The sequence below is a fragment of the Brassica oleracea genome, unplaced genomic scaffold (assembly GCF_000695525.1).
Source record: "Brassica oleracea var. oleracea cultivar TO1000 unplaced genomic scaffold, BOL UnpScaffold01135, whole genome shotgun sequence".
Taxonomy (NCBI): domain Eukaryota; kingdom Viridiplantae; phylum Streptophyta; class Magnoliopsida; order Brassicales; family Brassicaceae; genus Brassica; species Brassica oleracea.
In genome coordinates this window covers 13,227-17,981 of record NW_013617696.1, presented here as the reverse complement: position 1 = coordinate 17,981, position 4,755 = coordinate 13,227, and positions in this window count along the sequence as shown.

The window sequence follows — 4,755 nt, the reverse complement described above, 5'->3', positions numbered from 1 at the left end:
TTACACCACGTTCTTAACCCATGCAACGAGCCACCTCGAGCTTCTCGGTCGTTTTACGCGATTTTTTACCCTTCCGGCAAATTTCTGACCCGTGATCAATCCCGAATATTTTTCCGCTCCCGTTCTGATGCTCTAAATATTTTTAATAGACTCCAGATGAATTCTGATATCCTGTAAAAATATTTCCCGAGCCTCCGGCTTCCTCGAAGAATTCCATAATACCGAAATTAGGGTTTTCGCCCAATTTCAGGTTTTCCCGTCGTGCTTCGATCCCGTCGTGCTTGCATCCCGTCCTGCTTAATTCCCGTCCTGCTTCCAACTTATTATGTCTCCAGAATAATATTTTACTGATACGAAGATTTTCCGAGAAAACTTCGTGATGAAGAAACGTCGGTCTTCAAAAACGTCGAGCTTCTAAACCGTCGTGGTTCCAAAATTTTTATGCTTCCAAAACGTCCGTCTAATCAATCTAAGACATCTTCTAACTATGGTTGAGCAATTTATTCGACTCATAGTTCACCCACGATCACTTCTTCTCCCACCTCGTACTTTAAAGCTTCTCGATCGATCCTTATCACCCGCGACTCGACCACCACAAAGACACTCGACCATTATCTTTTTTTTTTTTTTTAACGGGTTTCTACACACACGCTACGTAGTCGCTACATAGCGACCGAGCACGCACACGGCTCGGTCTCTACATAGTGACCGAGCTCCGAGCTCCGAGCATGCACACGGCTCGGTCGCTACGTAGCGACCGAGCACGCACACGGCTCGGTCTCTACATAGTGACCGAGCTCAAGCCAAGCTCAGTTGCTACCTAGCGACCGAGCACGACCGAGCCGCTACGTAGTGACCGTTTATGCTTTATGACGGTTTATGCTTGGTTCGTAAGGCAAGATAAATGTCAAGTTTCGGCGGATAAATGTGAAGTTTCGGAAAATAATCATGAAGATCAGGAAAATGGGAATATCTCCATTTTTGAGCTATGACGGCTTAAGGGCAGAAGGGGAAAGGCACAAACCGACCTAGGAGTAAATATATAAGGAGTCCTAGGTGAGAGGCAAAGGGAATTCGCGATAAAGAGCAAACTTAGCACTTAGAGCATTTTGGCAACTTTCCGTTTTTGTTATTTCGAGCTGCGGCTAACCTAGGTTCTGCAGTCTTAGGTTATTAGAACTAGGGAACTCGCCGACAGCTCTTGTAGCCAAGGCTCCTACCTTGTTGTAAACGCTCATACGCAAATTCGGAATAAGACTTCTTTTTGCTCTCTTTTTACGATTTTTTATTTCTTTTCGTCTTTACTTTCGTGTTCTGATTGCTTGGCGTGTGGTTTGGCAGATATCTGGGACCTCTGGGAAATTAGGATTTTCCTAACTTTCCTAATTTAAACAGAAATCGACAGTGCGAATTTCGGTTCCCACACATCTGGTGGGTGTTTCTTTCTTGGAAATAACTTGGTAGTATGGCATAGCAAGAAGCAAAACTGCATCTCTCTCTCAACAGCTGAGGCTGAGTATATCGCTCTCGGCAGCAGCTGCACTTAGTTACTTTGGATGCGCCAAATGCTTGTCGATTATGGTATCATCTCTGACCCTATGCTCGTTCGTTGTGATAATATGAGTGCTATAAACTTGTCTAAAAATCCAGTTCAACATTCGCGTACCAAACATGTCGACATTCGACATCACTTTGTGAGAGAGTTGGTTGAGATGAAAATTGTGATCTTGGAGCATGTATCAACTGAAAGACAACTGGCTGATCTATTCACCAAACCTCTGGACTACAACACGTTCCTAGGCCTTCGAAAGGCCTTAGGGATTGTGAACCTCTGAATAAGTCCTGTCCGAAGAGGAAAGCTGCTGTATATATGTGTTACTGCATGTCGATATGTCAACACAACCCCAAAACCTTGAGCCAACAAGTTCGTCTGTGCAGCTTACTTCACCTATCTTCTCAACAGTACAGTCAGTTGATTCGCTGGTGAAAGGCACTCATCTTGGACCAGGATGCTGCAACATTTTCGGTCTGAGCATTGATCACTGTCTGGATTGAATGAGGAAACACAGCAGAGACTGAGTGAAAACAAACAGAAGGAGAATATCATATCTCATGTACTCATAACATGGAATAGTACAAAGAAAACTGAAAAGGAAGAAAGGCCTGGAATGATGGATAATCATTTTGGAGCTGGATGACACAACATTCAGACTCTGATTTCGATCACTGTCCAGACTGGGCAGAGTTGATGTTAACTCTTCGAGATAGCTCAGCCTGGAGCGAGGTGTAGCCCCACTTTGTTTCTAGTATTGACAACTATCTCACTCACTTGAGTTGATAAACAGACTCTTGTAAAAAAAAAAAGGCGGGTTTACTATGTCCGTCGAGTTGGAGAGACGGACTCACAAGATGTCTACACTGTGTTTTCAGACCATGCAAACGACTGTGTTGTAGGAGCTAGGGTGTGAGTGAGTTGTGCAGAAGAATCTTGTCTGTGACAGCTACTCGGCTGAGAAATAGCTACAGACTTGGGTTGGTGTCACTGATTTCTATTAAAACTTTTTGGTGAATTAGTACGAGTGGGAAGCAATCTCTGTAGCTCTCTTCTGGACGCTAAAGGCATCTTTGAGTATGCCCTCTGGCGATTTGGTCAAGATAAGGTTTCTTTTGTTTGATGCGTGCTCACAAAGACTAGATTATTAGTCTCACAAACTCTCTCTCTCTCGCAAACGTAAGTAATGTTGTTACATGGTTTCAATATAAAAAATGTGTTTTTATCTTAATGTGCACCTAAGTAGGGGAAGATTATGTGCAATATGTTTCTCATCCTGGGTTTGATGAAGACATGGAGGAGGATGGAGATGATGAAGACGAGGAGGAGGATTGAGATGACTCTGAACGACCATTGTGTCACATCTGAGTTTTGCGTGAAAAGTTTGATATTGACTGTATCTATCTTGTGGCAACTAAGACTTAGACTATGTATATCAGCTGTGTTCTTATGAACCGTATTTGCAACTTATTTAAGAATGTGTTTCAGCTCATGGTTAATGATTTGAGTATTCTAGTTATCTCCATGGTCTTGGATATTTGTGTTGTGTGATTGTTTCCAATGCAGGGTGCTTAGGTTGTCACATTCAGATAAAAATGGGGAGAATGTAAGCTCAGGAAAAGGAGCTTGACAGATCGTGAAACAGAGGATGTGTTACACGCTTTAATGGATGCATAACTTGCCAGGATATTACTTTGGCGTGAAGCAAAGAAGATCTGGAAGATTTGGGCTTATCACAATATTAGGAAAATAAGATATTTGGTTAAGGGTATTTAACCTGATTACCTTGGGTAGATTTACGTTAGCGTTTTAAGAGGTTAAAGAGCTAGAGCAAGAGGGTTGTTCTTGTCAGCTTAAAGAAGACGAGTGACTTGTTAGTGCAGCTCATGCTTCTATTACGAGAGATTAGAAATTGGTCCATCTATAGTCGTGTGTGACTGAGAGTAATTCGGATTAAACAGATCTAGGAAGATTGTTTAACAGATTTCTAATATACAAGAAAGCGTTCATGGTATCTCGTGTTTGTGTTCCTATTTCTGGTGATCTCTGAACTATCATTTAATGCATGTGTTCTAGAGTAGCTAACTAGGACCTTGCCTATAGATAGTAGGGCGCAAGCAGAAGTTTTGTTCTCTGTCTGATTAGTTTATATTGTCATATGATTGCTAGAAACAAGCGGAAGCTGATTTAGTTAAACCTAGTGAACACGTCAAACCCGTGCGATAACGCTCCCTGGAAGGTTCATCGATCGACAACTCATTAGTTGCATATCGACGGGCTGAAAAGTGTATTGATCGACACTCTGTTGTTGGAATCGATCGACACTTTCTCAGGACCAACAAGCGATAGCTGAGGTCATAGATCCGACGATAAATAGTCTAAAAATACGAAAGTTGATAGACTATTCTTATTGTTTGAGTTCTAGAATATCCATACATGCTTAGTATCTATATCATTATAATCGTGATTGTCTGAATAGAAACCCTAAGTCTAATGCTTTCCATATTTGTCTTAAAACCCTCAATCAATCAATCCAACAATTACTTGTTCACCCTGCTATTTACTACTTTAAAACCTATTTGCCTAGCTTAACTACGTTACTAGATAGATCTATTGTGTGCCTTATCTCCCTGTGAATTCGATCCCTAACTGCTACAACTCGACTTCTTATTTGAGAGAGTAAATCACTTCTTCTTAGGGTAATTTGAGTGATATCAAGCCCCCAAACAACAAGCGACACCGCCGCTAGTCGATTCGCTGGACCAACCCTTCGGATTTCAACAACGGCGATGAGACGGAAATCCAAAACCATGAAAATAGATCTCCACCATGGACCCTAAAAGCCAACCACTCAACCACCTAACCTTGACGCATCCTCGCTAAAACTCTAGAAGAGGCCAACCTCTCGCCAGTGAAGACGCTCTTTGCGCGTAGAGCAAACATCTGAAGACACCGCCTGTAACACCCCCGAACCGTCCGAGGCATAGGTCAACCCATCGGCCAACAATCAAACAAGAACATGACCGACGGATGACCCACACAAAAGGTTGGAGATGAAAGGCCAACCGGCCAGCCAACAATCAAACAAGAACATGACTGACCGTCCAACCCAACACCATGGTCCGGAAGCGCTACGTGACGGGTTAGGGACGATCCGGCCAGAGTCACAAAATTTACTCCACGACCTCGACCAGTTCGTCCAC